Source organism: Phocoena phocoena, chromosome 8 (genome assembly GCF_963924675.1).
Source record: "Phocoena phocoena chromosome 8, mPhoPho1.1, whole genome shotgun sequence".
In the NCBI taxonomy this organism is placed as follows: Eukaryota; Metazoa; Chordata; class Mammalia; order Artiodactyla; family Phocoenidae; genus Phocoena; species Phocoena phocoena.
Genome location: NC_089226.1, coordinates 108,851,723 through 108,864,509, shown reverse-complemented (window position 1 = coordinate 108,864,509; position 12,787 = coordinate 108,851,723).

Sequence of the window (12,787 nt, the reverse complement as noted above, 5' to 3'; positions counted from 1 at the left end):
AGTGTCCTACCTGCTTCTTCTTCAGGGGCATTTCTGAGGCCCCTGGGGGGTCTGGGCAGGAGGCAGCGTGGATGATCGGAGGGGCCAGAAGCTTGACACGGCAGCCAGTTGTGTCTGGCCCGAGCTGGTGGGAGCCAAGCTGACATCCTTGGTTTTCCCTGAAGGCGGCAGGGGGCTGCTGAGAAGGGACCCTCTGCTGGCCCAAAGGGTGGAGAGGCCCTCACCCCCTGCAGAGGCCGCCTGTCCATTTATTACAGAGCAGAGATGCTCTCTGTGCTGGTCCCCAGCCCAACCCTTGATGCTCCAGGAGGGAGAGCCCAGGCCCAGATGTGTGTGTGTGTGTTGGGGGGGGGGGGTGTCCTGCCCAGGTGAGTCGAGAAGAGTAGCCCCTTCTGGGGGCTCCTCCCTTTGACCTCCGCTCGGCATCTCGTGGGTCAGGCCCTCTGGGACCCTGTGCATCCGTTTTCCCCTCCCAACACGTGATTGTGGGGCACCAACCGCATGCCAGGGGAGCTCTGGGTGCTGTGGAAATCATGGGAACAAAACAGGATCCCTGCCTTTGTGGAGTTTATACTCCAGGCAGGGGAGACAGAAGATAAAAAGGCTGCTTACACGGGTCACTGTAAGGAGATGATGAAGGGAAGGTCGGGGCAGGGGAGGGACAGCAAGTGACAGGAAGCGGGTGTCGCAATCGGAGAAACCTCGTGCAAGCACGTTAAGTCAGCTGAGCACAGGCAGAGTGGGCGGAAGAGATGAGATCCGGGGTCAGAGCGGAGCTTCCCTGCCAGGTCCCTCGGACGTCCAGTCACCGAGAGGACCCCGGCTGGGATGAGCTGGAGGGTTCTGAGCACCACACTCTGGCCGCCCTGCAGAGCAAGGCGAGGGAGGAAGGGCGACAGTAGATGAGCTGGGAGGCTGGGGCCACCATCCGCGTGGGGGCTGAGGTGGCCTGTACTGGGGCGGTGGCCAAGGAGGCCGTGAGAAGCAGCTGGATTCGGGATGCACTTTTGAGGCAGAGCCTGTGGGCTGTCCTGATGGCTCGGGAAAATGGTGTGCGGTGGAGGGATTAACACTGACGCAGGTGTGCGCAGAGTGGCCGGAAGGATGGCATGTTAGCGGCCAAGATGGGGACGGATGCGGGAGGAGGGACGGGGGGGGAGACGGGGAGCTCCGTTTCAGATGTTTGTGGCATTGGCATGATGCCCGGGGGACATGCAGTGGCACTGCTGAGTGGCTGCAGCTACTGGGCTTGGGAGTTGAGGAGAGAGATCCAAGCTGAGACAGAAACTTGAGCGTCATCAATACTCAGCACTTTCTAAACGGTGAGATCAGACGCTAGGAGAGTTGCCTGAGGGCTCCCAGCTTTATGTGGTTAGAGAATTGAGGGGGAACCAGCAAAGGAGACTCAGGAGCAGCTGGGGACAGGAGGAGTGCCTGGATGCCAAGTAAAAAGTACAAGGAGGGTTGTGGCCCACCTGTGGGCCGGGGGCAGGATGGGACTCTGCACCGGCCACGGGACTTAGTGACTTGGCCTGGAGGAGAGCAGTTTCACTGAAGTGGCCGCAGTGATGTTTGAGAGAGAGCAGCTCTTGTGAAGACCCGGTGATCGAGACAGTGTGGTATTGATGCAAAGATAGGCAAATAGATGGGGGAGCCGAACGAAGGAGAGCCCTGCATGAAGCGCAGGGGGGAAGGCTCTCTTCTCAGTGGACGTGCAGCGGGATGGGAGGGCCTCGATCCCTCCCTCACACCACACACAGCTGTCAGAATTCCAGGTGGGTTAGGAAGATGGTAAATTCCCTAGGTCAGTTAGATCCATGGTAAATGCATCAGGGGGAAAACGACAAAGGAGGCCGCCTTCATGATCTTGAAACCAACAAAGATTTGTTTTTTAAATAGGAAATGCACAAAACCCACCAAATCTGTGAAAAAGACAGACAGGATTAGGAGAATGAGAAAAGAGAGAAGGCATCCAAAATACGTGGAAACTCTTGAAACCCAACAGTCAGCAAGTGCAGGATCAGACGCCCCAGCAAAGGAGGCGTCCAGAGGACGGAGAAGCCCGTGGAGAGACGTTCACGTCAGCAGGGAAATGCACGTTAAAATGGCAACCGGAGGGACTTCCCTGGTGGTCCAGTGGTTAAGAATCCGCCTTCAGATGCAGGGGTCAGGTTCAATCTCTGGTCCGGGAACTAAGAGCTCACACGCCACGACTAAGCCCACGTGCGCTAGAGCCCGCGCGCCACAACTAGAGAGAAACCCACGCGCTGCCACTAAGACCCGAGGCAGCCAAATAAATAAATTAATTTATAAAAACCAAACAGAAAGCCATCAACCAGATACCTCTACACACCATCAGAGCGGCCAAGACCTGGACGCTGACAGCGCCAGGTACCGGTGAGGGTGTGAAACAGCAGGAACTCGCATCCATCACTGGTGGGAACGCAAATGGTGCAGTCATTTTAAAGGAAGACGGTTGGGTGGTTTCTTAAAAAACTAAACCTGCTCTTCCTATATGATCCAGCAGCTGCGCTCCTTGGTATTTACACAGAGGAGCGAAACACTTCTGTCCACACAAAAACCCTCACACAGATGTTTATAGCAGCTTTTTGCATAATTGCCAAATCTGGAAACAACCAAAATGCCCTTCAGTAGGTGGATGGATCGATACACTGTGGTCCATCCAGACAATGGAATATTGTTCAGCGCTAAAGAGAAATGAGCTATCAAGCCATGAAAAGACGCAGAGGAAACATAGAGGCATATCTGTAAGTGAAAGGAGGTAATCTGAAAAGACCACACACTCTGTGATTCCAACTGTGTGACATTCTGGAAAAGGCAAAACCATGGAGACAGTAAAAGAATCAGTAGTAAAAGAACCGGGGGTTGGAGGAGGGGAGGAGGGTCAATGGGCAGACTCAGTACAGCCGTTATCACAGCGGTTAAGAGACTCTACGTATGATGCTACAAGTGTAGATACAGGACGTTATGGGTTTCTCAAAACCCATAGAATGTACAACACAAGGAGTGAAACTTAATGGCACTCCTTGTGACATTAATGTTAATGTCACTCCTTGTGACTCCTTGTGACATTAATGTTAATAACGATGTATCAATAATAATGTATCAATATCAATAATGTCTAATAATAATGTATCAATATTGGCTCATTGATTTTAGCAAATGTATCACTAATGCAAGATGTTAATAATAGTGGACACGTGTGTGTGTGTGTGTGTGTGTGCGCGTGTGGGGGGGAGGTGAGTTTATGGGAACTCTGTACTCTGCCAATTTTTCTGTGTATGTAAAACTGTTCTAAAAAATAAAGTATTAATAGAAAAAAGGGCATCAATCTCTCTCAGGGGAAAAGTGATAAATTGGTCTATATCAAGATTGATAACTTCTGTTTCTCACAAAACACCGTGTTAAGAGAGTGAAGAGGCAAGCCACAGAGAGGGAAAAACTGTTTTCATTACACAAATCTGACGAGCAACTAGCATCTGAAATATAAAAGGAGCGGCAAACCCATAAAAAGGCAAAACCTAACAGAGCAAAGCAAACCAGGAGAATGATTTACTAGACGCTTCGCACACAGGCAAAGGGAACCAGGTGCCCAAGAGATGGGAAAAGCGCTTATCTTCCTTTGTCATCAGGAAGGTGCCCCTCAGATCCCAGGTAGGGACCTTACACACTCCCCAGAGTGGCTCCAGTGGAAACACCGGATTAGCTAAGCGTGGCTGAGACGTGGGGCAGACGGACGTGCCAGGGAACGGGGACCGGCCCTTGGAGGGCCATGTAGTCCCGTCCACTGGAGCTGGTCCCCAGCTGTCCTGGTCAGCGGTGCACATCCTGGCTATCGAGGCAGGTGGAGAACGTGACACCATAGCCCCACAAGGAAAGCCCCGCGGCCCCGAGACTGGAGGGGGTGGGTGCTCCATGGCACAGCTACACGCCCGGAGGCCACAGCCTGCAGGGCGAACGGTAACCACAGGCCTCGCGGTGGACCCTGCAGATGCGGGGTGGGGCTGCGGCAGGGCCCCTGGTCCTGCTGTCCTCACCTCCCTCCCATCAGTTTGCAAGGTGAAGGGTGGGGGCTGCAGACGGGCAGTGGGCTCTCTCTGCCCTGGTCTCCCTGCCCCAGGCTCGGGTCTGGCCCGAGGCTTGGAGCCCCCAGCCCTGTGTGAAGCTCTGAGCCTGCTGCTCCCTGGCACCTGGAGGGAAGGAGGGATGAGGCCCCTGTGAGCCCAGCAGCTGAGAGGGACGGAGAAGGGCAGAGTCGGCAAGGTGCTCCCGGATGCGGCCAGAAGTGGTTCGTCACCAGGTCCTCCCTTAGGTGGGTGGAGGTGCGGCTGGGCTGCTGGGTCACGCCTCCCCCTGTCCTCACTGCCCCGCCCACCTCTAGGGCCTGAGTCACGCTGCCCTCAGGCCCCCAGAGCTGGGCCACCCTGGCCCCAGGAGGAAGGGGAGGGTGCAGCCCCTGGGGCCCCAGCCATAGGCTCCGGCTAGTAGTGGTGCCGGAGGGAGGGAATTAGCTTCAGATCAGCTGATCTTGGCCAGGGACCCACTGGTGGGGGAAGGGTGGGAGCTGTGAGTGGTTGGCAAAGTTAGGGCAGAGGAGGGGGTACCCGGGCACAGGTGGAGGATGGGTGGGTACATGCTTGGGCACAGGTAGAGGATCAAGGGGGGTCCATGCCCAGGAACAGGTGGAGGATGGGGGGGTCCATGCCCAGGAACAGGTGGAGGATGGGGGGGTCCATGCCCAGGAACAGGTGGAGGATGGGGGGGGTCCATGCCCAGGAACAGGTGGAGGATGGGGGGGTCCATGCCCAGGAACAGGTGGAGGATGGGGGGGTCCATGCCCAGGAACAGGTGGAGGATGGGGGGGTCCATGCCCAGGAACAGGTGGAGGATGGGGGGGGTCCATGCCCAGGAACAGGTGGAGGATGGGGGGGTCCATGCCCAGGAACAGGTGGAGGATGGGGGGGTCCATGCCCAGGAACAGGTGGAGGATGGGGGGGTCCATGCCCAGGAACAGGTGGAGGATGGGGGGGTCCATGCCCAGGAACAGGTGGAGGATGGGGGGGTCCATGCCCAGGAACAGGTGGAGGATGGGGGGGGTCCATGCCCAGGAACCGGTGGAGGATGGGGGGGTCCATGCCCAGGAACAGGTGGAGGATGGGGGGGTCCATGCCCAGGAACAGGTGGAGGATGGGGGGTCCATGCCCAGGAACAGGTGGAGGATGGGGGGGTCCATGCCCAGGAACAGGTGGAGGATGGGGGGGTCCATGCCCAGGAACAGGTGGAGGATGGGGGGGTCCATGCCCAGGAACAGGTGGAGGATGGGGGGTACATGCTTGGGCACAGGTGCTCACATTTACCCCTGGTCCAGGGCCTAGGAATCCTGGGTGCCCTGCAGGGCAGGGACCTGGCACGGCTGAAGTGCCCTCGTCCACCCTGACGCCCGGACAGGGTCATTCAGTGCCTCCTTCACTGGCCTCTGCCCCCTGCACCTTAGTCCAGTTCTCTGCACGATGGGGTGAAACAGCTTCCAGGGCCCACAGTGGCTAAACGTTACCCTGTGAGTCCCCTCCCAGTGGGCTCCTGCTACGGCCCGCACCCCAGCCATGAGCATCCCCCAGTTCTGAGCCCAGCACGGGGCCTGGTTCTAGACCAGCAAGGAGCTGTGGGTGAGGCCTGGCTGCATGGGCAGGTGTCTTTGGGGTGTCCAGATGGGCCCATGCTACCAAGGATCGTGTGTGCATGAACGCTAGTTGGTTGACTGTGCTGAGCTTTGCGAAGTCCCAGATTCTGAGATGGAGACAATGCCCAGTGGTCTCTCAGGCCCTCAGTCCAGGCACTGGTGAAAAGGAGATCAGGGTCCCAGTGGCTCACAAGCCCTCTGGAGAAGGCATCCCAGCCCCAAGGGTTGAGCCCTGAGCCATGGCCTTCCTCCATCATGGTTTCTCTGGGGAGGTGGGATGGGGGGGCTGGTAGCCACACGGGGCCCTTGGGACCCCAGGAGCCAACATGTCAGGGACCTGCCTGGGCAGAGGGCAGAGCCTGCTGTGGCCGGTGTCTGGAGTGACGGCACGCTGACTCACCTCCCCCATGTCCCCCCCAACCCCGTTTGGTCAGGGACCCCTCCCCTCGTTCTCTAACAGAACCCACCTCACTCCCAGGTGCCAGCCTCTGAGCTGCATGCTGGGGACAAAGAAGACAGAAGCAGACCTGCCTTCCTGGGGCAGCTAGACCCAAACCAAGTCCTCAAGCAGTGCATGGCCTGGCCACAGGCTATGGCTGGTACTGAGGGGATGGCTGCGGTAAGGTGGCAACCACCATATGCCCTCCTGAACGGTGAATGGGAGCTGGACCGGGACAATGTGGGCCGTGGGTTGGGGGGGAAGAGGGCCTTTGGAGCTTGGGGAGCAGCGTGTGCAAAGAGCCTGGGTGGGGGGCTTCCCTGGTGGCGCAGTGGTTAGGAATCCACCTGCCAGTGCACGGGACACAGGCTCGAGCCCTGGTCCAGGAGGATCCCACATGCCGTGGAGCAACTAAGCCCACGAGCCACAACTACTGAGCCTGCGAGCCACAACTACTGAGCCCACAAGCCACAGCTACTGAGCCCGTGAGCCACAACTACTGAGCCCATGCACCACAATTACTGAGCCTGCGCTCTACAGCCCGCGAGCCACAGCTACTGAGCCCGTGAGCCACAACTACTGAGCCTGCGCTCTACAGCCCGCGAGCCACAGCTACTGAGCCCGTGAGCCACAACTACTGAGCCTGCGCTCTACAGCCCGTGAGCTACAACTACTGAGCCCGTGCGCCACAACTACTGAGCCTGGGCTCTACAGCCTGCAAGCCACAACTACTGAGCTTGCAAACCACAACTACTGAGCCCGTGAGCCACAGCTACTGAAGCCCGCACGCCTAGAGCCCGTGCTCCACAACAAGAGAAGCCTCCACAGTGAGAAGCCCACGCACCGCAACTAAGAGTAGCCCCCGCTCGCCACAACTAGAGAAAAGCCCGCACGCAGCAGCAAAGACCCAACATAGTGGGGGTGGGGGGGGGAAAGCCTGGGTGGGATGGAGAGCAGTGAGCTCTAGGGATGCAGAGAAGCCCCCGACGGGAGGCGGGGAGAGTGGGGGTGTGGGCAGAGGGATGATGGGCTGTCTGGTCAGGCGGTGTTCCCAGTGGGAGCTCGGCCAGACTGTGGGAGGCCCCGGAGCAAGAGCCTTGCCTTCATTCACGGGGCGACGAGCACCCACGGAACAGTGGGAATCTGCCGTGCGGACCCCATGAGGCCGGCTCCCGAGACAGGCCTGAAGCCGTGAGAGCAGTGAGGACGTGCAAAGAGCAGAGGGCCCGGGAGTGACCTGGCCACCAGCTCCTGCATGTGACGGTGGCCTGGGGGTTCTCCAGGCGGAGGGGATGGATCTGACTAGGATGGTGGCCTTAGGAAGGGGACAAAGGGACTGACAACAGATACCGGGAGTGGTGGACGCAGGAGGGTGAGGAAGAGGGGGCAGGCTGCACTGACTGTTGCCCTGTCTGCTCCTGAAAATAAGGGCACCCCTGGTTCTGGCGAGAGGCACTGGGGAAGTGTTCCCTGTCAGTGTCCGGGGGCTGCTGTGACAGCCGCACACCCAGCACAGAGTCATTCCCCACTGCTCGCAAGACCTGAAGTCTGAACTCAGCCACGATGGGCGCAAGTCAGAGTGCTGCAGGGCTGGTTCCTTCTGGAGAATCCAGGGGAGAATCTGTTCCCGCCACTTCCAGCTTCTGGAGACGCCGCATCCTGGACTCGCGGTCCTTCCTCCATCCTCAGAGCCACTGGTGCAGCCTCTCCCTTCTCTCTCTTATAAAGACCCCCGTGATGACATTGGGCCCACCTGGGGACCCCAGGACCATGTCGCATCTCAAGATCTTCCGCTCGCTCACAACCTGTGGAGTCCCCTTTGCCGTGGAAGTCACGCATTCACGGGTTTGGGGGACTGGGAGGGGCCGTTATTCTACCCCCCACACTGTCATTTGTTGAAAAGGGGAACATCGGGCTTCCCTGGTGGTCCAGTGGTTAAGACTCCGTACTCCCAATGCAGGGTTTGATCCCTGGTCTGGGAACCAAGATTCCACATGCCACGTGGTGGCCGAAAAAATAAGAAAGAAAGAAAGGAAGAGAGGAAGGAAGGAAGGAAGGAAGAAAGAAAACGGGAACGTTAAAGTGGTGGCGAGGAGTTCAGTTTGGGGCCCAGAGGGTGTGCGGTACCGGTGGGCTGGTCCTGCCAGGACAGGCATCCCCAAGGCTCGTGGACATGTGGGGCAAGTCCAGAGCAAGGCCGGGAGAGGCGCGGAGCTGCGGCGGTCAGCCGGCAGGGGGGCTGGTGGAGCAGGACAGTGAGAGTAAGCGGGCAGGTGAGGGGGTGCCGGACGGATGCCCCGGACAGGCTAAGTGGGATGGGCGGGTGGCTGGACCTGGGAGGCTTGCAGGGCTGTGGGGCGGGTTGGTGCAGCTGGGATGGTGGTCGCACTGCTCTGCCCAGGTCTGCTGGGCCGGGCTGGGCCGGCCGGCTTGCTTGTTTTTCGGTGCCGGCTTTGTGAGTGTCGGGAAGAATTGTCTGCGGCTTCCCCGGAGCACTCTCGGGTCCTCCACGTGGCCTGCAGAACAAAGGTGTGGCTTGTGCCTTGGCAGCTGGAGGCCGATGGAGCAGGGGCGCACCACCCAAAGCTCTGCATTCACATCCACCCCCAGATGTGGCCAGGGACCCGCCGCCAGGCAGCTGACCTCCATCTACAGCCACGTGCTGGGCCAGCTGCTCCCAGGGAAGGCGCGCTTCCCAACAAGAAGGGGGCCCAGGCCGTCTTGCCTCGATGCGCCCCAATCCACCCCAAGATGTCCTTAGAGCAGAGCAAGGGGCGTGCCCACATGGCTGTCCTCCTGAGGGCAGGGCCACGGTGACCCCGTCATGACCTCCCAGGTGTGGGTGCACAGGTGGGTGGGAGCCCATTGCAGTGGAGCCCAGGCATCGGCTCACCGTCCAGTCCCAGGGCTGGTCCTTCTTCCGGAACAGAGCTTATTGCTCTTCCCGCAGCTCCCACCCACCCTCCGCCCACAGCCGGCAGTGCAGGGCCGGTTCCCAGGGGTGGGCAGGTGGCTGGCGGTCAATGCCCGCCTGCTCTCGGGACACCAGCTTCTCTGCAGCACCCAGCCCCTCCCAGGCAGCCTGACAGACGGGTCTGGGGCTGCAGCACCCACTGTCTTTGGAGCAGTGACTCAGAAGAGCAGGGAAGGTGGGGTGGGGGGAGGCCTGTGTCCCGTGAACAATGCCCTGATTCTTCTGAGACCCGGCTTGGATTCTGTCGTAGCCAGTGCACGGACTGAGGGGCGGGAGGGATGGGCCTCGGCCCACCTGGAGGCAAATACTGAGGCCTCGACTTTCAATCCTGGAGGGACCGGGAGCCTCGGACTCAGACGCCCCCCGCCCCCCGACTCTGTGAGTGACCCAGGGCTGTCCCCTGCACTTCCCTCATTCACTACCAGCAGGGAGCATGGCCCTGGGGCAGACTTCTCCCCAGTGGCGAGCCCGCAGCCCTCTGGGGTGGGTTCTTCAGCTGCCCCATGCCTCAGTCTCTTGTCTGTAAGGTGGGGTCGTGGAATCTCTCCCGCAGGGAGAGCGCACAGGGGCGGGTGTGTGGGGCAGGGCAGCCAGTGCTCAGGTGCACCCCGCCCCCTCTCCGTCCCCCTGGGCTGCTCAGCTGCCACTGCAGAAGCCCCAGGGGCTTTGCCTTCTCTGCTCACAGACTCCCAGGCTGAAGGAAGGACCGCAGAGGTGGGAGGGGCGTGGGGCCTGGGCTGGAGTGCTCAGGGTCTCCGAGGCAGGGCTCCAGTGTTGTGGGGACTTCGCGGGGCCGAGAAGCAGAGGGAACTGGGTGCATCCCGGTGGGGTCAGGGGGGAGAGGAGGGAAGAGGCCGGCATGGGGCTGGGAGGCAGTGGATGGGCTGGCCGAGGGGAAGAGAGAAGGGGTCAAGGACACCTCCAAGAAAACGCGGCCACAAGAGGAGCACGTCCGAGGGGCAGGCTGAGACGCTGCTAGGGCCCCAGCGGGGGCTGAAGGGCAGCAGGATACAGGGTCTGGAAGCCAAGAGCAGGAGGTGGCCACCATGGAGCCGGCCGTTGGCCTGAGCGATGCTCTGATGCCTCCAGAGGGTGAGGCTGGGACCCTCCGCCAGAGGCAGCCCTCGTGGCCCTGGGGACTTGCCGGGGCAGCTCGAGTGGTCCGGTGGGGAGAGGAGATGCTGAGGTTGTGGTCCATCCCGGGGAGAGTGGCTACAAGGGAGGGGAGGGGGCAATGGCCAGGAAGTGTCCTCTGGGAGAGCCCTTCAGGGACGACGGCCTCTCTGCCGGCTTGGCCACAGGCAGCTGGAGGCCACTCCTCCCCCAGAGCCTGCACCGAGTGCCCTCGGGGCCCCAGGCCTGCTAACCCTGGGCACATGACAGTGGCGGGGGAGGCTTTTTGCACGAGGATCGGCCCCGCCGGCAGCTTCCTTCCCTTTCTGGCTGGGGTTTCTGCTGTCTGTGTCGGGAGCCGAGGGAAGCTGCCTTGGCCTCAGGTTCCGTCCACTCCATCCCCAGGGGAGGAAGCCCCGCTTCTCAGCGCAGCTGCCCACGCAGCACACAGGCCTGGTCTCTCGGGTGGACAGAGGCTCTCGGAGGCCCTTCCAAAGCGGCCACTGCCCGTGGGTCCTGCAGCTCCTGCCAGGCCCCCCTGCCCTGCATGTGGTGCCCCTCCTCCCCCCGGCTTAGACCACATCAGGGGCAGCACCTCGGCCTGGGTCATCCCCCTCCCGGGGTGCAGACAACACGTGGGCACCCAGACACGGGAGCTGTTATTACCCTGGGGGCGGGGGGGGGCAGCAGGCCGGTGGTTTCCAGGGGGTGGGACTCCTGCCAGGGACTCATGCTGACAACACGGGAGGCCTGGGGGCACGAGGGAGGGCGGTCAGGAGACCAAGCTGAGAATGGGGTCCCAGCACACGGCGGGGAGGTGCGGGGGTGCCAGAAGCACCTGCCTGCAGACTGGTGACCAGCACCAGCAGCCCGCACATCCCTGCACCTGGCTTCACCCACAAGCCCTTCCTCACCCTGTCGGGGTGACAGTCTGGGTCGCCCCCCAGAAACTGTAGACCCTTCTTCCCGTGTCCACGGGAAAAGAGCCCCCTCCTCTGTGGCCTGGACAGGGTCCCTGGCAGGCAGAGGGCTTGGGTGCCCACTCCGAGCTCCCCGATGGCAGGGTACTCTTCCAGCCCACCCTCCACCCCCTCCACCCCTGCTCTCAACCGGCCAATGGCTCCCATCTGGGCCCAAGCACACCATGGAGCCCTCAGCTACACACTACTAAGGCTCCCCCCTGCCCCCCAGGAGAAGAAGCATTACCCCAAGCCCCGGACAGACCTGCCAGGTGGTGAGCAGAGCCCAGGCTTCGAGCTCCAGCGAGACTGCCGCTGTGCCCCGTCCCAGCTCTGGGGGTTCTGCCCCACCTCTCTCCCACCTTCCTCCACCCCCTCCCGCCACTGAATCCTTTTATCCTCGTGCCAGGTTGAATAGTATCCCCCAGGGAGATCCACGTCTGTGAGGGTTAATTTCATGTGTCAACCTGACTGGGCCATGGGGGTCCCAGATGTTCGGTCAAACACGAGTCTGGGTGTGTCTGGGAGGGTGTTTCTGGATGAGATGAACGTCCGAATCGGTGGACTCGGTAAAGCAGATGCTGGGACTTAGCCTCCATAATCACGTGATCAACACCTCATAAGACAGGAAGGTGGGGTAAGGTAGATAGACACCCTGTTGGTCCTGTTCCTCTGGAGAGCTCTGATTAATACAGCATCCGAGCCCCCAGAACGTGTGGATATGTGACTTCACGTGGCAAAGGGACTTTGCAGATATAATTAAGGGAAGTATCTCAAGCTGGGGCGATTCCCCTGGATTATTGGGGTGGCCCCCAAATGTGGTCACGAGGGTCCTGAGAAGAGGGAGGCAGGAGGGTCAGAGTCCGAGAGCGTCTGGAAGACTCGACGCTGCCACCTCTGAAGAGAGGCATCATCTCACCTCGCTCCGAGAGGCGGAGCCGCGATTCCATTTCACAGGTGTTGGAAATTTCACCCTGCAGGCCTGCAAGCCCTGTACTTGCACGGCCTCGAGACCCAAGAAAGAGCCCGGAGTCAGCGACAGAGACAGCGACGGTTTAATGGACGGGGGATCTTCCACATCCGAAGTGGGGTCCTGGAGCGACACCCCACCGTGCGTGGTAGACGGCGGGCAGGACGTGGTGGGGAGGTTACTGGCTATGGGGGAGATTGACGTCAGTTTGCCTCATGGATTACAGGGAAACCAACAGAGGGGCATGCCCCTCACTGCCCCTCTGATAAACTGTCATAGTGGAGATAGCTCTGATCTGAAGATTGTAACAGTCGTCACTAGCTGCGGCCCAGGGGGCAAGTATGTAGGCATAGATTAGGCTCTGTGACTAAGAGGGAAGGTGAGTCAGGTGAGTGGGGTGTAGGTGAGGCGGGGACTGGTCCAGCAGGAATGTACAGAGAGCCAGAGAGCAGCCACCTTGGGTGACCTGACCCCACTCCAGGAGACAAGACAGCGGCTTGGACAGGTCGAGGGAGCAGCTGTTAAGAAGTGGAGTCAGGCTTTTAATGCCAGGGTCTGGCTCCCAAGACTGAGCTCCCACCCACCACCCGAGGGGTACAGGCAGGACGGCCCCAGCAGTCTGCCTGGCCTC